This window comes from Oryctolagus cuniculus, chromosome 3, assembly GCF_964237555.1.
Source record: "Oryctolagus cuniculus chromosome 3, mOryCun1.1, whole genome shotgun sequence".
Lineage (NCBI taxonomy): Eukaryota > Metazoa > Chordata > Mammalia > Lagomorpha > Leporidae > Oryctolagus > Oryctolagus cuniculus.
Window position 1 is genome coordinate 45,335,269 of NC_091434.1, and position 22,393 is coordinate 45,357,661.

A 22,393-nucleotide genomic window follows, 5' to 3' on the forward strand; every position below is an offset into this window, starting at 1 on the left:
CATTCGCAGGACCAGGAGTAGCGCCAGCTCTCCTGCCACTTCCCAATGTTGTGTTTATGGCTCTCACTTCTTCTCTCTCAGCATAATTTTGACCCTATGCAAAAGGGCATGGAACATGAAGCCTCTTTGTAGGCTGTCTTCATTGTTTTGTGGACAGTACACTTTCTCCAGTTGAATTTTCCTCTAGAACAGTAGCACCCTTGCCATTGGAATCTGAAGCAGCACTTAATTCAGGTTCTGTTACTGTCCTTCTAACGCTGTGGTTTCTTCAATTTGAAGCCACAAAGAAGACTGGGACAATCAGACTTTACAGGCATGGCACTCCATGCCATTGCAAACAAGAGCATACAGAAAAAGCTTAATATTATTCATCCACTTAGATATGTATGAATTAACTAAATACACATCTATTAAAAGTTGATAGGCATTGTTATAGATACATGGTTTGGAGATATGAAAACAGTCAAAACTTGTGTGGGCAGTGGGATGTCTTTTTAAAAATATTTATGCATTTTATTTAATTGAAAGACAAACAGATGACAGAGAGAGAGAGAGAGAGAGAGAGAGAATTATCTTCTATTTGCTGATTCATTTCCCAAATGTTAAAAACAGCCAGGGCTGGGCCAAGGAAAAAGCCAGAACCAGGGGAGCTGGGACCAGAAGCAGAGGTGTGATTTAACCCCAGGAACTCATAAATGGAATGAGGTGTCCTAAGCTGCATATTAACCTCCGTGACAAATGCTTACCCGAAAGCGACATCTTTACACTGCCCTGCAGTAATTACTATGAGGGAAGAGATTTAAGGGTATTTACCAAATGCCTGGGAGATCAAAGAGAAAGCAGCAATCAGTGCTGAGTGAAAGGCATGTTTTCCTAAAAATAGTTCAATATGAGCATATAGAGGATGGGCCATTGCATCCTGAAAAGTGAATTGAGATAGGGACTCTTATTCATGGTTGGTGGGGAAAAAATGGTGCAGTGACTTTGGACACTTTGTTTGTTTCTTACAAAATTAGCCATATTCTTACCATATGTTCCAGCAATAACATCCTTTATATTTTACTCAGGTTAAATGAAAAATTATGTCCTCACAAAAACTTGCATGTGAAAATTTATGACAGCTTAATTCAAAATTGAAAAAACCTGAAAAGAACCAAGATATCTTTCAATAGGTGAAATGATAAACAAACTGCGATGTATCCTTGCAATGGAGTATTACTTGGCAATAAGAAAAAATAAGCTAAAAAGTCACGAAAATAAAAAACTCAAATGTGTATTACTAAGTAAGGGGAGTCAGTCTGAAAATATTGCATATTGGGGCCAACTCTGTGGCATGGTGGGTTAAAGCCCTGGCCTGAAATGCTGGCATCCCATATGGGCGCTGTTTCTAGTCCTGGATGTTCCTCTTCCAATTCAGCTCTCTGCTGTGGTCTGGGATAGCAGTGGAAGATGGCCCAAGTCCTTGGGCCACTGCACCAGTGTGGGAGACCTGGAGAAGCTCCTGGCTCCTGGCTTCGAATTGGCACAGCTCCCGCTGTTGCGGCCAATTGGGGAGTGAACCATCGGATGGGAGACCTCTCTCTCTCTCTCTCTCTGCATCTCTCTGTAACTCTTTCAAGTAAATAAAATAAATATTTAAAAAACAAAAAAGAAAATATTGCATATTATATGATTCTAACCATAGGATTTATGCCATTTCAAAACTATGGAGACAGTAAAAAAATTGACAGAGGGGATTTTTTTTAACTTTTATTTAATGAATATAAATTTCCAAAGTACAGCTTATGGATTACAATGGCTTCCCCCCCATAACGTCTCTCCCACCCGCAACCCTCCCCTTTCCCACTCCCTCTCCCCTTCCATTCACATCAAGCTTCATTTTCGATTCTCTTTATATACAGAAGATCAGTTTAGAAGATTTATTTATTTGAAAGGCAGAATTGTAGAGATTCAGAGTGAGAGACAGAAAAAGAGAGAGAGATCTTCTATCATCTGGTTCACTCTCCAAATGGTTGCAGTGGCTGTAGCTGGTCTGATCTGAAGCTATGCAAATAAGGCCAACAAATATGACAGGTGTTTGGCTGGAAACATACATATGGTAGAGTGTGCAGCAGTGGTAGTTTTAACCATTTGAAGATGATATTCAAAGCCTTCCCAGGGTTGTTGAACATGGAGCCAGGTCTTTACATCTTTTTTTTTTTTTTTTTTTTTTGACAGGCAGAGTGGACAGTGAGAGAGAGAGAGACAGAGAGAAAGGTCTTCCTTTGCCGTTGGTTCACCCTGCAATGGCCACTGTGGCTGGCGGAAGAGGGGCAACCGGGACAGAATCTGGAGCCCCGACCGGGACTAGAACCCGGTGTGCCGGCACTGCAAGGTGGAAGATTAGCCTAGTGAGCCGTGGAGCCGGCCAGGTCTTTATATCTTAATAAAGAAGACAGTGGTAAGTTGGTAGTTGAAATCATGTACCATGGATTCTGTGCTTTCTTTACAAGAAATAAAATTAAGACATCTGAAAACTGATCATATAAAAGAAATTGGAGTGATCGAAGGTCTACGCAGCCACGATAGAGTTGAAGTATTCAAATATTGGTGGTTAATGGACATGAAACATGGAAAGATGATGGTTAGGGGTTTATAGATTGAATTTGTAGAGCCTAAGAGTAGAGTAGGTCAATTCAAAAGAAACAGCTCTTTAAAGATTATGCTCACTTTGTATGCAGTTTTGCATTGGATTCCTTGCATGTGTTACCTTATCAGCCTGAGATATCTATGAAATTTATTACTATAATCATCACAAATTCTGACCTACATTTTCAGTGCTGTACATCAGCCTGTCCATTCTGTGATAATGCCAAGGAGAGCCACAGGAAAAACTTTACTCCACGAGGAATGAGAGTAAAGTTTGTTGGAATTAAAGAGGTCAATGACATGTGAGATTAGGTTATAACCTTGGGGGCAGGGAAGAAATGAAGCTAATGAGACAGTGACTCAAACTCTGGGCAGATATGGCAGGGTCATCATGAGGTCAGAAGAGAATTGCAAAAGAGCAGAGACAAGAATGTAGGCAATTATCATCACTTTAAGTTTATTATTATCATTAATATCATCCTATTACTACTTGCTCAGTTTTGTACAAATATCAAGAACTAATGGTTGGAAAGCTTATGGAATTTCAGTGTATTCCCAGATATTAGAGAATGGGAAGGTTCAAGCAAGAATATTGGAGAAGGGTTGACTTTCACTTACAGCAAGGAGATAGAAGGAATTACCTGGCTACAACTTCTTCTTTTTTTTTTAAGATTTATTTATTAATTTGAAAGTCAGAATAACACACAGAGAGAAGGAGAGGCAGAAAGAGAGACAGAGGTCTTCCATCTGCTGGTTCACTCTCCAATTGGGTGAAATGGCCGGAGCTGTGGTCTCCCAGGTGGGTGCAGGGGCCCAAGGACTTGGGCCATCTTTTACTGCTTTCCCAGGCCACTGCAGAGAGCTGGATTGGAAGTGGAGCAGCTGGGACTTGAACCAGCAACCGTGTGGAATGCCAGCACTGCATGTGGTGGCTTTATCTGCTACGCCACAGTGCCGACCCCTGCAACTTCTTTTTACAATATGTTTTATTCTGAGTTTAATCTGAACAGTTGAAATAACAGGCTAAATATAAAAACCTGTAAACTAATGGTAGATCCTGAAAAGACTATAGACTGCAGGGCTCACAATTTTGTCCCAACAGGGAAATTATATAAATAAGAGGTATGGGAACTGATAGTATTTGATTCCTGTAAGAAATTTCTTTTTTGACCAAATTTATTCTAACTCTGCATTTTTAAAATTACTTTCATGTATTTGGGAGGGAAAGGGAGGGAGGGAGGGAGGGCAGAAGAGGGAGAGAAAAATGAAGAATAGCCCATCTGTAGGTTCACTCCCCAAGTGCCCTCAAAAGCCAAGACCAGGGACTAGGAACTCATTGTACATCTCCCACATCCACATGGGTGTCAGGAACTCAATTATTTAAGCCATCACCATTGCCTCTTAGGGTCAGTTTTGGCAGGAGGCTGGAGGTAGGAGCTGGGGCTGGAAATTAAGCCTAAGGTATTCTGATGTGGGACATGGACATCTGCAACGAAATGACCACACACATAGATCCTAATTCTTTTTTTTTTTTTTTAATTTGGCAGGTAGAGTTACAGAAGTGAGAGAGAGAGACAGAGAGAAAGGTCTTCCTTCCGTTGGTTCACTCCCCAAAGGGCCGCCATGGCTGGCGCTGTGCTGATCCAAAGCCAGGAGCCAGGTGCTTCCTCCTGGTCTCCCATGCAGGTGCAGGGCCCAAGCACTTGGGCCATCCTCCACTGCCTTCCCGGGCCACAGCAGAGAGCTGCACTGGAAGAGGAGCAGCCGGGACTAGAACCCGGCACCCATATGGGATGTCGGTGCCGCAGGCGGAGGATTAACCTAGTGAGCCATGGTGCTGGCCCGATCCTAATTCTTGATAGAGCATTAGAAGTCTCCAGTATAAAGCCTCAAATGTACATGAAGTATAGGAAAAGTATCACAGTTGATCACCTTTCTCTCTAGATAGAAAAGATTTTCCTTTATTTTTCTTGGAGACCTGAGCTGTTTTTTTACATGTCAATTTAGCAGTCGGAGGTAATTAAGATTCTCATAGCTTTGCAAAGAAAACTTGTCACAAATTTGTCTTCACAAATGAACTCTTCTACTGAAGCCGGCCTTGAGGGGTACAAGCTGACATTGGTGAACCTCCAGGGCCTGGATACTGAATAAGGCCTTGTCAGTTTGAGAGCTGACACATGTGGGAGGGAGATTACATAGGAACTGAGGGAGGAAACAGCCAGAGATATCCTAGATAGGAAATAAAGAGAAAACAGTGAGGATTGAGTGGGAGACAAGAATTAAGGTTAACTTCAAAGGGGCCATCAGGGAATTTTCTTGGATTTTCATACGTAACTCTGGGGAGAAAAACATTTTAGACTTAAATTAGAGAAACAGAAATTTAGTATTCAAATGTCTAATGAAAGATTATTTTCACATTGTCGAGACAATAGAAATTTATTTATAGAAATTGCACTGGACAACAAAGTGTCACTGCAGAAAAACACACACGAGTGTACTTCTTACACTTAAAAACTCTGGGGGTGTATGCAATTTTCTTTTGGAAGTAGTATCTGTCCAGAAGTAGTTTTCTTAGTGAAAAGAATATTCTATTAAGAGAGCATGGATTTCATAGGAACAACCAGATCAAAAAGGCAAATTATGAAGGATTACTAACTATGCTTTAAAGAAAAATCCGGGAATGACAGCTGAAGTATAAGAATATCCTTGTCACATAGTGTGGGCAAATAGATCTGGTTGCTCCAGACAAAGAGACAGGGAGGCTTAAGGGACATGACTCCATGACTCATGATCACTCTGAGTCAGAACTGTTTGTCATCCACACTTATAAAAAGACCCAAAGGAGCCAAGGATTCTGGGTTCCTAAACATACTATTATGTAATAGACACCCACACGGCCTACCCACTGAGTTACTTAGACTATTTCCTTAAGCTACTGGGACTTTAGTGTCTTGGACTACAGCCTACTCCACAGAGTTATTGGGGGAATAAATCACACGATTCTTAGTAGAGAGTATCTGAAATCGCATAGTACTCAGCAGAGTGTCTCAAATCATCTGAAACATAAGGAAGGCCTTCAAAAAAAGAAGTTATTTTAAAAGACCAGACTCTGTAAAGGAAAACGACCAATGTTAAAGTTTACTGGAGTTCTCATTCATAGCATGGAACTATTAAGAGCCAGTGCCTCTTAAGTCAATATAATATCTGTTAAGCATTTTGAAGAGTCCTGATTCACAAAAAGCAATTCATAGCTGCTACTTCCTATTCTTATTCTATTCTACCTTCTCAAGCTTGCTTCTTACTGCTTAGATTGCTAGTTTCTAAATTGGAGGTTGAAAATGGCAGCACCCATGTCAGATCTAGCTCTCACTATATTTTGTTTTACCCACTACTTTATACACAATGAATTTGGTATGAATATAACATGTACTTTCTAGGTTCTCACAGTACTTGCAACTTTGTTGTCTTGTACCTGGCACAATAGACAAACTAGGCCACTTTCTTTCTTTTTTTTTAACTTTTATTTAATGAATATAAATTTCCAAAGTATGGCTTATGGATTACAATGGCTTCCCCCCCATAACGTCCCTCCCACCCGCAACCCTCCCCTTTCCCACTCCCTCTCCCCTTCCATTCACATCAAGATTCATTTTCGATTATCTTAATATACAGAAGATCAGTTTAGCATACATTAAGTAAAGATTTCAACAGTTTGCTCCCACACAGAAACATAAAGTGAAAAATAATAGATGATTTTTTAACTGATGATGAAATCAGATCAGACCTATTGTCATGTTTAATCCCAGCGAGAGTCAAGTTGGGAATTGCTAATTTCTTTTCTTTTCTTTTCTTTTTTTTTTTTTTTTACAGAAGATCAGTTTAGTATACATTAAGTAAAGATTTCAACAGTTTGCACCCCCATAGAAACACAAAGGGAAATATACTGTTTGAGTACTCGTTATAGCATTAAGTCTCAATGTACAGCACATTAAGGACAGAGATCCTACATGAGGAGTAAGTGCACAGTGACTCCTGTTGTTGACTTTACAAATTGACAGTCCTGTTTATGGCATCAGTAATCTCCCTATGCACCAGTCATGAGTTTCCAAGGCTATGGAAGCCCCTTGAGTTCTCTGACTCTTACCTTGTTTAGACAAGGTCATAGTCAAAGTGGAGGTTCTCTCCTCCCTTCAGAGAAAGGTACCTCCTTCTTTGAAGAGCTGTTCTTTCCACTGGGATCTCACTCACAGAGATCTTTCATTTAGGTTTTTTTTTTTTTTTTTTTTTTTTTTCTTTTGCCAGAGTGTCTTGGCTTTCCATGCCTGAAATACTCTCATGGGCTTTTCAGCCAGATCGGAATGCCACTTTCTTGATGCCTTCAAACTATTTATTCTGCAACACTTGTCTATGGTATTTTTCTTTGCTCTTTATTTTCTCTTATTCTCATTTAAAAAATCCACCACTTCTCTTCAAGATCTATTCATAGATGTAGAATAAAATAGTTTATGCTTTTGTAGGAACCCTGACAATAGTACTATATTATCTTGCAATAAGAAAAATGGATACTGGGTCAATATGCCATCTCCAAAATCGCTCTAAAGAGAATTCATTAATTGCCTTTAGCTGTTTTTTCCTCAGTGTAACACAAATGAAAATGAATATTATAGATTTTCATTTCCTCATTTTTCTTTGCTTTATGAGATATTTTATTCTTGAATTCTGTATTGTTAGTCATTCACAAAAGGTATTTTAAATTTCTCTTTCACAGAGTAGCAAAGATAAGATTAATATGAAAACTCAAAATAATATTAATATATTAAATGAATGTAAAGTAATAGAAGCATCCTCAGGTCAAAAGTGACTTTACAGAGAAACATTATTTTTTATTTCACAGGAGATGATACAGAGTGGGCTTTTTTCATACTAAGTGGATTGGTAGAATCTATGGTAATGACAAAGACCCCTTAGTGGCAAATCTAATTTTTTGAATTCAAAAGAATGCTCTTGATATCTGACCATAACAATAAAACATTTCTCAAGGGTAATCAATGATTGCTAGTGGGATTGAAAGGTATAAAAAATAGTAAAGGCCTACATGCCTGTGTCTAAAGTGTTGCAGGGCCACAAATTCAACAGCTGATATATTTTCATTTGACTGCTACTGATTTAGTTGCTCTTTGGCCAGCTGGCATAATATATGTTGGACCACTAATAATCAATCTTTTCTATTTATCCTGTATGACTTTAGTGTATTCTATATATTAAGAATTTTAGATTTTCAACTGTTTTTAAATTTCTTACCATTATCTGTGTGTTCAGGTTTTCACAGTTCTGTGATAAAAATATTTCCTGCTCAAACATATTTAAGGATAATGTTATATAAGATATCTAAGAGATTCACAGTCTGAAATATATTGAAGATATTGATAATTTCCACATTTTAAAAATATCTGCTTGATTTTCTTCAATTCAGTCTCTCATGTTGTCTTTTTAAATTAGACTCATTGTTCAGTAGGGAGAACCAGATTAATGGAAACTGTGCTGTTGAAGACCTTATATCATTGTATTATTTTAATGTCTTATTCTTTTTTTTAACTTTGACTTAGAGTGTTACTATTAACCTTGTCTCAAATTTCTCCATTTCGTATCCTTGTAGTTTTAGAACCTATTGCTAACTGATTTCATTTTTTCTTGCTTATTTGTTTTCCATTTGGTTTTAGTTAGTTCCCATTCCCGAGAAAGGGGTGTCAGCTTCCAGCTTTGGTGGAGTAGAGTGTGGTAGGCCAATGATACCTCTGAGAAAAACCTTGCAAAGTTAGAGGAAAAATATATGCTTAAAAATAAATTTAAAAATAATGGATGGTCTTTGCAGCAACTAGGTTTTGAGGGGAAAATATCCTGATAGAGAAGATTTTGAGCAGAGGAGAGGCTATTCTGTAACCATTATTTTCCCCCCTCAAGGCATGTTTGATTCTCAGGTTCATATATAAGTTGACATTATTCAGAAACAGAGAAACTGGTAGAAGTTTTGATAGTCTCCTAGAGGCTAGAAAGACAAAATTTGAAAGTTAAGGAGCCAGAAATCCCTATAATAAGAGAGAGCTAAGGGCTGGGTGTAACATTGTTCTGAGAGAATAAAACTTAGGGAAGAGATTTTTGCAGTGTCACAGTGGTTAACACTCAAGGATCAGCATTCACTGGGGAAGTCTTGTGGACACTGCTGGCATCTTAGCCTAAGAAGGAGTATGTCCTGAACATACTTGTCTCAACCAACGAAGGAGTATGTCCTGAGAATCTAACAGAGCAGAGGTTGACTGACTACCAAACTGCAACACAGCCTCACAAGAGCTCAGTCCCTGGTTGGAAGAAGGTGATCAACCTCCATTCTATCTGCCTGTTGAAGAAAAGAATTAACTTTCTTTGGCTGAAGATAGCACCACAGCCTCAACATTTTTCATACACAAAATTGTTCAGCATTCAATCAAAAATCCAAGAGGGAAAAAGACAGACAAGTTGTGGAAATACATTCAAATAATTCAGATACTGAAATTATTATACAAGGATTCTAAAAAGGCAATAATTCATATGCTCAAGAAAATGAGAGAGCTGTATTTTTTCACCATTCAAGGTTAATTTGGTAATTTATTTCTGATGACAACTGGATAGTTGATTATGTGGTTTACATGTATATTTTTTGTTATATGGCTACTGATATATAGAATACTCAAAATTATAGATATGCAATATTGGATTTATAATTGGAACTGATTAGGCAAAAAAGTTGGACTGTGCATGTTTGGTGAAGGAATCAGAAATCATATAACACATATTTGATTCAAAGGGCAGCTGAGCTGTCCAACACTGGCAGTGGTACATTAGAGGTGGTGGAGTTATTTCATGCTAAAACAATTTAAGATAACGTAAGTACCATCCAGCATCAGGGTATAGCTATAGGAATTTACAAACTATTCTCATTTCTAACTTTAGGAAATGGATGCTCTTTCCAGGCCATCCTAATATTAATGTTTTAATCACAGTTCATATAAAAAGTACAAAACACACCATTCAACTAAAGTTCTGTAATAGCCTGGACAACGAAGTGATACAATATCAGGAAACTTAAAAATTTTAGCTGATTTGGCTGCTCCAATGTGCATCTGCACTCCATACATGGGCTTCTTCCTCAGCAGTCAGTGTCACCTTCACAATATCTGAGATTCTTTTCCGTCTCAAGGTGCAAGGCACACTAATGAAAAAATCAGCCTTTATTCCAGAGAGACTACTAATCATCATGGAAATCAGATGAGTTCACTGAGGATTATTTATTTTCCTTTCGCCAAATCTACCACAGAGTCCAGGAGCCCAGCCTTTCAGTTTGATTACTTCTGTTTCCACCGTTCCTTAACTGCCTCAGTGTCCAAATTCGAGTGCAGATTTTCTTTAAAGATTTATTTTATGTATTTTAAAAGCAGAGTTATATATATATAGAAAGGGAGAGACAGGGAGGGGAAGAGAGAGAGATAGAGAAAGAGAGAGAAAGAGGGAGAAGGAGAAGGAGAGAGAGAGAGACAGAGAGAGAGAGAGAGAGAGAGAGAGAGACAGAGACAGAGAATGAGAATGAATTGATCTTCCATCTGCTTATTCATTTCCCAAATGGTCAGATGGAAGCCAGAAGCCAGGAGCTTCAACTGGGTCTCCCACATGGGTGCAGGCCCAAGAACTTGAGCCATCTTTTGCTGCTTTCCCAGGCACATTAGCAGGGAGCTGGATGAGAAGTGGTAAAGCTAGTGAGGTGCCCATATGGGATGCTGGCATCACAGGAGGCGACTTTAACCCCTAAGCCACAGCACTGGCCTCTGGGTGCAGATTCTTTAGGGAGACACCTGCACCCGTCACTCTATTCCATACATGTATGCTTGAATCTTCAAGGACCCACAAATGACAGCTCAATGAGTAAAAATATCATGGTTATTTATTGTGTTCGTGTTGAAATTCTGTCATACTATTCATTTCAAATACACAATTTTTCATTTATATTTTCTTGCTTTGTATATGAAGTCACTTTGTATGCTTAACCTTAACTCATGCACAAATTATCTAGACGTGCTGTTTGGTTACTGGTGTTTCCTTCTTACATCATTCTCTCTTTCTTTGTTAATTGACCAGCATTGTTTGCTGACACCTACAAAAAGAATGAAACTCCAGATTGAGTGATTATTCCTACCATGGAGGTGAGTATAATATTTGTACACAGATGGGATCAGCCTAAGCATCATATCTGTCTGGACACTATTCATTGCACTACATTCACATTAAAGCACTAGAAGAATAAAGGACATTTGCACATTTGTGGTCGAAGCTTTGGTTTAAGTAGTTCTGGATTTCTTCCCTTCCTTGATTTTCGTTATGGGGCTGGAGACCACTGACAACACTTGTGGCTGACTTCCAGCTGTCCATCAAAAGGGCCTTTAGCTATGCACAGTAGAGGATGTTAAGATAGTGGTATTCTCCATATCTCATTTTCTCATTTATCCTTATTTCTTGATCTCTACTGGATAGATACATCAACCTAGTCTTTTTATGAAAAATATGTATGCTATTCATCTCAATTCACATTTTTTCATTACTGTCATCCTTTTCTACCTTTTTTTCCTAGACTGTGATACATCATCGGGAGCCTATTCACATTTTGTTCATTCATCATCAGAAAAATCTTTCTTTAGAATAATAATTCTTTGTGATATGGCATATTCCTGAATGTCTACAATACCTTTTTTTCTATAATGTTCACTGGTAATTACACATGACATTCGATTTTTAGTTTTCTGGTTAAGTGTATAGGCTTTATAGCTAAAATTGTAATGTAAGTGTCACTTCTATCTAAACCCACATTATACTTTGTGTTGTCTTGGTGGTGAGTGAATGTTTATTCTACAACTGAGTGTTGTACTATATCTTTGGTGAAATGGCCATTTTCATGGGCTTAAATATCCCAGTCAGCCCAAAAAATTGTACTAAATGAACTTGGTCACATGATAGAGATTGACTTGTTTATACTTTGAGTATATGAAATGCATCAATATATTTCATCACAAATTATATTGCTGATAATTTTGCAACAAAATACACTTCGGAAGATCTAATTTTACTATTCCCTCAGGTTCTGTTCAAAAACTTCAAGTGGCAAACGAATAGCATATAAATGTTTTACTGTCCTTATTTTCTTATGGTTTACCCATAATTCCCCTTTTTTTTCTAACTTAAACCCATTAATTTGAATTGATGATCTAAAACTATTTGAATATATTAATAGTGCAAGATCAATAGAAATGTCTAATATTCAATGCAGAATAAATGCAATATCCTGCTTTTGTGAGTACCTTGTTAGTTACCACAATAGTCAAGTCAACTTCCCAGTACAGTGTTTTATAAGTAATAATAAAGAGTTAGATTTATTTCAGATTTGTGACATTTTCTAGGTTCTCAATGTTGAAAACATAGAGAATAATCAGTTAATTGGTTCACTCTTTCCTGTGATGAAATACCACACTTCAGATAACACTGGCCCAGTGGTCTTTTTTTCCCTCTACTTGTCTTTGATCTTTCAGGCAAATGGAACTCTGTGTGACACCATGAAATCTTCCAAAAAATAGTCTTTGATAATAACCTAAGAGCATATTCTGTTATCATTTAGGTGTATCCTTATTGTGTATCACATTATGGAGTAGATGAAGTTTGAAGGGATATTGCAAGTTCTACTTTACCTAATTCTGTGTTGTCATAAACTTTCATAGGATGACATCAACAAAGAAGAAATGATCCAGAACTGGCTTGCTCCCTGTCTCCTAAGATAATTTGCAGGGCAATACTTAGGTTAAGTGACTTACTGAAGCCATATAATCATGATGAGTCAGGACTGATATCGAATTATTGATTAATTCCTCCATATTGTATGCCTCTAGACCTACACCTTGTGCTCTATAAGGTGCTCCTGTTTGCATTCCTTACTTCTCTGGTTGTAGTTTTTGTAGCTAAGAAACACTATTGCTACTGGTGGAGGTTGGGGAATCACTCGGTGGTACACATATTGGAAGTAAATGCAATTTCTTCTCTCAACACATTTCTTTTATCAACTTTTTATTAGCCTTATAAATTAAGAATTTTCTCCAGTAATAAAGGAATAACATCCATTTGTTTCTCTATATATGAAAAAGCAACGTGTATACTGATTAAAGTATTTTGAAATCATTTGAAATAGTTTTGTCAAATTCCTGTCCTATATGACTTAATTTAGTCATCTAAGAAATATGCATACTGGATTATGTTCAAAGAACGAAGCATAAATAATTAAATTTTGTTATGCAGAAAACACATTTTGAGTATTTCCATTGAAAATCATAAAATAAATTTGTTTAAAACATGTTTGTGTTTGCACATGGAAATAGAAACTGTAATGTCATAAATTAATTACTATAATTGAAAAATCTTACATTGTAAATTATTAAAAGAATGTAATTTAATTACATCAATAATGTGTAGGAAATATAGCTCTTTACTGTCTATCAGTACTAACTTCTCTTTGTTTTATTTGCCGTGAGCCATGACTTGAGTGGAGGTTGAGAAATACTTAATGATATAAATACTTATATACATGAAGAAGGTGATGAGAAGAGATATTCTTTTTAAGTATTTCCTTCTGAAGTACCTCAATGTATCTGCTCTTTTTTATTCCTTTAAACTCTTTGTTAACTATTTAGGATACTGGAATAATTTTTCTAGGCCAAAATCATAGTGAAATAGCACCAAGCAGGGAAATGATAGACCTCTCCTACTTTTGAATTTAGATACAAAATTTTAACTAAATAATATGCAACTGAATCCAGAATTAACACAAAATAAACATATTTTCATATATCATGACTAAGAAGCATTCATATAGAAAAGCAAAAGTTGCTTAATATTAATAAATACTATATAAATGTTACTCAGTTCCAACAAATAAAAACAGGATGAGTCATATGATGATTTTAATAGAAAAATAAAGTATACAACTGATTCATTAGGCATTATTCATCAGAGAATAAAAGATCAACTATTCAATAAATGGTAATGGGACAATTAGATGTCCATACAACAAAAGTGAAGTTAGAATCTGACATTCCATATATAAAATATCAACTACAGGTGGTTTAAGGATTTTAATATTAAAAGTAACTTTAAACCATTTAGAAAACATGAACAAATGTAATTAATTCTAGGTGGAAATGAATTTCTTCAAGGCACAAAGAAGAAGTCATATGGCAAATGAGTTGTAAAACTGATTACATCAAAATTAAGACTTTGTAGAACAAAACATACCACAGACATAAAGCATATTGGAAAAATAGCTGCAATTCATACAATATTCACATGTAGAATATATACATATACTTATTAATCAATACAAATAATATGAAGGTATATGAACAAATATATGTTACAAATAGGAAATTCATAGACAAGACCATCAAGTTAACCTATATATATATATATATATATATATATATATATATGAAACAGTGTTCAACTTCATATGATATAGGAGACAAACAAAATAATATAGGAAGCCAACATCTTGCCCAGTTGTTTTGGCTTTTGTGAGCTGCACTTTGGCAGTTCCTTCAGCTGCTATGGCTCTGCTTTTTCTCAATGCATTTCTTTTTATATTATCAGATCTTTTGATTTATATAAATGGAATAAATTTCATGTATTTCATATAAGTTTTAAGATCATGATGATATTTCTCCCCCTACCCTCCCTCCTCCTTCTTTTCTAATTTTTCCTTTAATTTTTACAATGACTTACTTTGAATTCACTTTATAACCATAAGCTTAAGTATCTACTAAATGAGGAATTTGACAAATAGAAAGTAGATAAACCATTGCTCCTCAAGAGTATAGGCAAGGGCTATAAATAGTAATTAACTCTCAAAGTGTAAATTTCACTCATAGGTATTACATGGATTCTGTATATTAGCTACCACAAATCAGGGAAAAAGTATGATATTTGTCTTTTGGGACAGGTTTATTCCACGAAGCACAATGTTCTCCAGTTGCATCCATTTTGTCGTGAAAGGCTGGATTTCATTCTTTTTTATGGCTGAGTACCATTCTCATTCTATCATGTATATATACCATGATTTCTTTACCCAATCATCAGTTCATGAACATCTAGATTGATTCCATATCCTAGCCATGTGAGATGAGCTGCCATAAGCATGGAGATACAGATAATTTTTTCATATGATGTTTTTATTTCTTTTGGTAAATTCCCAGGAGTGGGATGGCTGAGTCATATGGTAGCTCCATTTTCAGATTTCTGAGGAATTTCCATACTGTCCTCTCTAATGTACTAGTTTACATTCCCACTACAGTGTATTAGGGTACTTTTCCCCCACATCTTCACCATCATTTGTTATTTTTTTTATTTCTGGATGATAGCCACTCTGAGGTGAGTTGAAACCTCAATGTGATTTTGATGGCTAGTCATTCTGAACATCTTTTCATGTGTCTGTTGCCCACTTGTATTTCATCCTTTGAAAAAGGCTTGTTTATATCCTTAGCACATCTCTTAACTGGAGTGTTTGTTTTGCTGTTGAGTTTCTTGATCTCCTTATATATTCTGGATATTAATCCTTTATCAGATGCATAATTTGGAAATATTTTCTCCTGTTTTGTCTGTGGTCTCTTTTTAAAGATTTATTTATTTATTTTTAAATATTTATTTTATTTACTTGAAAGAGTTACAGAGAGATGCAGAGAGAGAGAGGTCTTCCATCTGCTGGTTCACTCCCCAGATGGCCGCAAAGGCCGGAGCTGAGCTGATCCGAAGCCAGGAGCCAGGAGCTTCTTCCAGGTCTTCCACGTGGGTTCATGGGCCCAAGGACTTGGGCCATCTTCTACTGCTATTCCAGGCCATAGCAGAGAGCTGGTTTGGAAGAGGAGCTGTTGGGACTAGAACTGGCGCCCATATGGGATGCCAGAGCTTCAGGCCAGGGCTTTAACCCAATGTGCCGCAGTGTTGGCCCCTATTTATTTATTTGAAAGGTAGAGTTACAGACAGGCAGAGGCAGAGGTGGAGAGAGACATAAAGGAAGAGATCTTTCATTCATTGGTTCACTCCCCAGATGGCTGCAACAATCAGAGCTGATCCAAAGCCAGGAACCAGAAGCCTAGTCTGGGTCACTCATGTGGGTGTAGAGGCACAAGTGCTTGGGCCATCCTCCACTGCTTTCTGAGGCCATAGCTGAGAGCTAGATCAGAAGTGTAGCTGCCAGGTCTTGAACTGCCAGCCAAATGGGATGCTAGCACTGCAGGCAGCAGCTTTACCTACTACGCTACAGTACCAGCCCCTGTCTGTTGACTCTTTACCTAGTTGATTGTTTCCTTTCCTTTGCTGTACAGAAGATTCTTAGCTTTATGCAATCCTATTTGTCTATTTTTGCATTTATTGACTGCTTCTGGGTTTTTATCCAAGAGGTGTTTGCCTATGCTAATATCTTGCAGTGTTTCCTCTATGTTTTCCTCTAGTAATCTAATGGTTTCAGGTCTTAGGTTTAGATCTCTGATCCATTGTTGTGAATTGATATTTGTATAGGGTGTAAGGTAGGGGTCTTGTTTCATACTTCTGCATGCAGGAATTCAAATTTGCCAACACAATTTGTTGAACACACTGCCCTTTCTCCAAGTAGTGATTTTATCTCATGTGTTAAAGATTGGTAGCTTGTAGATATGTAGATCAATTTCCCATGTTTCTAATCTGTCCTATTCTTGGGCCAGTACCAAGTTGTTTTGATTGTAACTGCCCTGTGATATGTCTTGATATCTGGTATTTTGATGCCTCCAGCTTTATTTTTATTATTTAGGATTGCTTTAGCTATTCAGCATATCTTGTGATTCCATAGGAACTGAAAGTTGTTCTTTTCTTTATCTGAGAAGAACATCTATGTTATTTTAATTGGGCTAACATTGAATCTGTAAATTGCTTTGAGGAGTATGGACATTTTGATGATGTCAACGCTTCCAATCCATTAACATGGAAGTTTGGCCGGTTTAATGTATATCATGTTGAATGTGGCTTTTATCTTCTCTGAGGACCATCGACCTTTCAGATAATGTTTCATGAAAGCATGTTTTCGTATTTCCAAGATCATACACTTCCTTCTAGCAAAGCATACACTATCCCTGATATCTTTTTGGTGGTTGGCAGCAAGAAGTAGGGAGCGAAGACGTTTACCCAGTTTCTCTACTTTATTTTATATATAATCCTTCCTTAAATAGCTTACTTCCTTTCTACACCCATAACCCATAGAAGAGGAAATGTTTAGGTTGAACTAAAGGAGAGGTAGAGAAAAGGAGGAATAATAGCCAAGGGTAAAAGAACTAACAAATGGATTATGCAATGAAGTGTGGTGGAATGAGAAGGCCATGCCAAGATGGTCGCTGGCAAGAGAGCGTCAGTTATTCAGGAATGGCTTTGAATCCCACCTGGCAACAGAGCCTGCCTGGCAAAAAGCTGTGATTGGATGGCTTTGAATCCCACCTGGCAACGGGGCCTGCCTGGCAACAGGCTATGATTGGATGGCTTTGGAAACTGCCTGACAACAGGCTGTGATTGATTGGGGCATAGACCGCCCCTTGACCGGATTGGCTGGTCCTGGCTATATAAGATGTTGTACCAATTGAAATAAACGTGTCTGCGGGCTGCTTGCCTTAAGCCTGCTTTCACCCGACTCCCAGGGTCTGTGTGGTGACTCCGCACCTCTTGCCCCCACCACGCTTCTCCTCTCAGAAACCAAATCCACTGCAACATTGTTGAGAAATCAACTGCAACAATGAAGGAAATCCAATATTATATTAATGTCTTGAGAATGGTTCAAAACAACAAATAATATTGTCTCTTGGCTCAAGTATTCTAGAGGCCCGAAGTCATATGTTGCAAAGGTCATTTTGTGTTTTGAAATCTCACAAGATTGCAAGTCTGAGTGGCATTGCACTGGGAGATATTTTCATCACATGATAAGGTGGTAGACTTTATTAATTTTTAAAAATCAATTAGGATTTTAGTAATGTCATGTATGTCATGTTCAGTATGTTTTAATTCTTATTTTTATGTTTCATATATTGGCACACTGTGATATGTTGTAAAAGTGGCATGGCTGGTTATATTATTAATATTGATAGTCAAATGTGTTGGTAAATGGAATCATAACCTCTTCAGGATGTTACTCTGATGCAAAATACTAGATCAAGGAGTTGTCTAACCATGAGCTAATTTCTATGCTAAATATTTCCTCAAAAGTTTGTTGTAAGCTCCAAAGAGTGGCAAGTCAAGGAAATGGTTTCATATGATGCATCAGTTATTTTCTTTGTTCCTACCCTAAATTACATCCTTTGAATGGTACACATATGTGTAATGATACCATTTCTCTGTTAAATGTAGATGCTGGGACAAAAATACTTGTTTCACTTGAACAAAAGTCAGGAAGTGGCCTGTGTAATAAAGAATCTGTCCTTGTACGAAGAGAAGTGTTTGCCCATGACTTTTGAGAGGTGACTCATGCCATGCTTGGTAGAATTGCTTTTGTTTAGTGTGGGGCTGGTCCTTTCAGATTCTTGGGGAGAAAAGTAAACATATCTAGTTGTCTTAGAGTAGGTGGATGGCCATGTCAAAAAGACATTGTGATTTTAGGGTAGAAACTTTGACTCAAGCCATAACAGCCTGAAGAGTGAGTTTAACAACATGGACACTTAAGCAATCAATCATGCCCATACAAAGGAGCTTTCAATGAAATCTCTAGACAATTAAACTCAGGTGAGCTTCCCTAATTGTCAAAGCTCTCGGTGTATTTTCATTCTTAGATGCTGGGAGAGTAATGTGTTCTGATTCCAGACAGGAGGGTACCAGAAGCATGATGTTTGGAATCCACCTGGATTTCACTCTAGGATTTTCTTTATAATCCGCATCCTTTCTCTATAATAAACTGTAACCGTCAGTGTAGTAACTTTCAGCGAGTTTTGTGATCAACCTTAGTGAATTATCAAATAGAAGGAAGGTTTGGAAATCATTCCCAACCTGAAGTTAGTTTTGGAAAGGTGGTATATTTGCACAGTGCAATGTCTTCAAACTCTACGGTTTTACTAATACTAGAAACTGGTTTTTAATGATAACAGTAGCTTATTTTTGCATTTGTTTTGGGGGTAATTTTCACTATTTGTGCAATACCTTTTATCGTGGTCCTTGTTTGCTATTGTTATGAGAAAGATATTTTTACTTTTTGTGTTTTGGAACTGAAAGGAGTGATGATGTATGATGACATTGAATTATGGCCTGGTTTGTAAGGTGTGAAAATAGATTCCAAGCCTAGTTTTCTTGGCTAAAGAACATACTATTCCCAAAGATTATTCTTATGCTTATATTGTGAAATATTTTCATGTACTTTGATACTTTTCCTTTTCAAAGTAAGCATACTGCGATGATGTTGTAGGAACATTATATTCGCTGGTATTTAATCTGTAAAACTCTCTTAATAGAATTGTTAAAGTTTCTCAGTTTATTAACTCATACCAACTATATTTTTCAGAATTATAATATGTAGTTAGAACTCAAAGCTATTAAGAAAAAGAGAAGCTGAATAAGACCAGTTAACTTTCTGTCATAAACACCTTTAGACCTGTCTTTCTCTCTAGCTAAAACTCATTATTATTAAGAAATACTGCAACATGACTTATTTTTGAAGTTCTGTTAACCAAGAAAGCACTTAATAACAAAAGAGTGTAAGTTTTCTTAAAAGCTTTAGATACTTTTCTTAATCATGATTGTAATAGAATCCTTAAAAATATAATGAACTAATAAAACTGTTTACCAGCTTCCTTTTTTGATGGCTATCATTTAACTATGTCTGTGAAAGGCAGTAAACAAATACCTTCTCTTTTTATTATTTAAAAGTTTCCAACCATTTTTCAGTGTTTGTTTCTTTTGTGTAATAGGTATTCACACTTTTTAAGAGTTTTAATGGAAACAACCAAAGGGATCACATAAAGAAGACTAGTGTCTGCTAATACTAATGGATGTAATCAAAAAGGGAGAGAACAATCCAACATGGGAAGCGGGATACACAGCAGACTCATAGAATGGAAGATGTCCTAAACAGCACTCTGGCCTCAGACTCAGCCCTTAAGGCATTCAGATCTGGCTGAGAGTATTTTAGGCATGGAAAGCCAAGACACTCTGGCAAACAAAAAACAAAAACAAAACAAAAACAAAAACAAAAAAAACACCTAAATGAAAGATCTCTGTGAGCGAGATCCCAGTGGAAAGAACTGACCATGGAAAAAGGAGGTACTTTTCTCTGAAGGGAGGAGAAAACTTCCACTTTGACTACGACCTTGTCTAAATAAGATCAGAGTTGGAAAACTCAAAAGTCTTCCATAGCCTTGGAAACTCATGACAAGAACATAGGGTGATTACTGACGCCATAAACAAGAGTGTCAAATTGTTAAGTCAACCCTGTGCACTTACTCTTCATGTAGGATCTCTGTCCTTAATGTGTTGTACAATGTGAATTAATACTATAACTAGTACTCAAACAGTACTTTACACTTTTTGTTTCGGTGTGGGTGGAAACTGTTGAAATCTTTACTTACTATATACTAAATTGATCTTCTGTATATAAAGAGAATTGAAAATGAATCTTGATGTGAATGGAAGGGGAGAGGGAGTGGGAAAGGGGAGGGTTGCGGGTGGGAGGGAAGTTATGGGGGGGGCGGGAAGCCACTGTAATCCATAAGCTGTACTTTGGAAATTTATATTTGTTAAGTAAAAGTTAAAAAAGGAAAAAAAAAAGAGTTTTAATGGAAATGTTTAGTTTGCTAATTTGAAAATTACAAGCAGCCTATTTGATGTTCATTTTTATCTACAATGACCTTGTTCTGCTGCTTGAACTATTGCATTATAAACTGGACATTTGTACTTACCTAGCCAAACAACAGAAAAAAGTTTGTGGCCAGATTTAGCACAGCTCAGGAAACCCATGTAGAATGCAGACTTTGTGTAGAAGTATCAGTTCTGAAGCAACCAGTATCATGTAAACTGGTCTTACCATCATGTATTTAATCTCCAAAGGAGTTATTTTATTGCAAGTTAGAAAACAGTTTACTTGGAAGCATAAAATCATCGATATTCATGTCATACCATTTTTAAAATACTTGAAGCATTTAAATTTTATATTTATGAAAATATTTTATTATGTAAAATATGATGCTTTGAAGTATATATGCTTTGTGGAATGACATAACTTATAATTTATATATGTTGTGAAATAACAAAGTCATATACATTACTTCACATAGTTATTTTTGTGGTGACAAACTTCATCCACTCAACATTTTTCAAGAATATATTACTAACTACAGTCACCACATTGTACAGTAGGTCTCTTGAATTTATTCCTTCTATCTTACTAGACTTTTGTATTCTTTGATCAAAATCTCCAACCGACCATCCTTCACCACCCAAGGCCCTGGTAGCTACCATTCTGTCCTCTGTCTCTATGAAACAAACTTAAAAAATACATTCTTGGGGCCAGCGCTGTGGTGTAGAAGATTAAGCCTCTGCCTTCAGCGCTGACATCCCGTCTGGGCACTGGTTCGAGCACTAGCTGCTTCACTACCGATCCAGGCCCTTCTAATGCTCCCAGAAAAGCAGCGAAGATAGCTTAAGTGCTTGGACCCCTACACCCTCGACGGAGACTCTGAAGAAGTTCCTGGCTCCCGACTTTGGCCTGGATCAGCTCCAGCTCTTTCAGCCATATGGGGAGTGAACCAGAAGAAGGAAGAGCTCTCCTTCTCTCTCTCTCTGTATCTCTAACTTTTAAATAAATAAATAAATCTTTTTTTTAAAAAAATACATTCGTAATTGATGGACACTTAAGCTGATCATATCTTGACCATTATAAATAATACTACATAAACATAAACATGCAGATAGCTCTTAAACACTTTAATTTTATTTCCTTTGTGTATTCATGTGTAGTGGGATTGATGGGTCATGTGGTAGTTCTAAGTTTTTGGAGAAAACTCTATTTTTTTTCCCATAGTAGCTGTACTATTTTACTTTCCTACTAGCAGGATGTCAGAGTTCCCTTTTATCCATCTCCTTGCCAATGTGTGTTATTTTTTTAACAACCATCCTAACAGATATGTGGCAGTGTTTCATTGTGGTTTCAAATTGAATTTCTCTGGTAATTAGTGATGTTGACCATTTTTCATTTATCTGTTGTTATTTGTGTGTAATTCTGAGAAATGTTGATTCAGATCTTTAGCCTATTTTTAAATTGAGTTATTTGTTTCCTCTGTATTGAATTATTTGACATGCTCATATAGTCTGTTTATTAACTTATCAAATGCATAGTTTGGTAATATTTTCTCTCATTTTGTAGGTTGCCTCTTTACTCTGTCAATTGTTTCCTTTGATATGTAGATACTTTTTAGTTTGATGTAATATCATTTGCCTATTTTTGCTTTAGTTGCCTGTATTTTTAGGGTCATGCGTAAAAAATCATAATGGAGGTTATTCTGGGAGTTTATTATCATTCAGAAAACTCATGTATGCTTTTCTCTTGTGTCCTTCCACTTGACAAACTTTGGTCTACATAACATTCATGCAAGTGTGTTAGGGAACTCCTGAACATTCTATACATGAAGCCTACAAAATTAATTAATTCAAG

The 22,393-nt window shown here is 36.8% G+C and overlaps 1 long non-coding RNA gene across 1 annotated transcript in view; it reads left to right on the forward strand.

Annotated features, from left to right (window-relative positions):
* Positions 1–22,393, forward strand: part of LOC127491581 (uncharacterized) — a 92,122-nt gene that overhangs the window by 60,872 nt on the left and 8,857 nt on the right. Inside the window, exon 3 of the long non-coding RNA XR_007920327.2 lies at positions 10,795–10,859. This is a non-coding gene — a long non-coding RNA (uncharacterized lncRNA). The remainder of the gene's footprint in view (positions 1–10,794; positions 10,860–22,393) is intronic.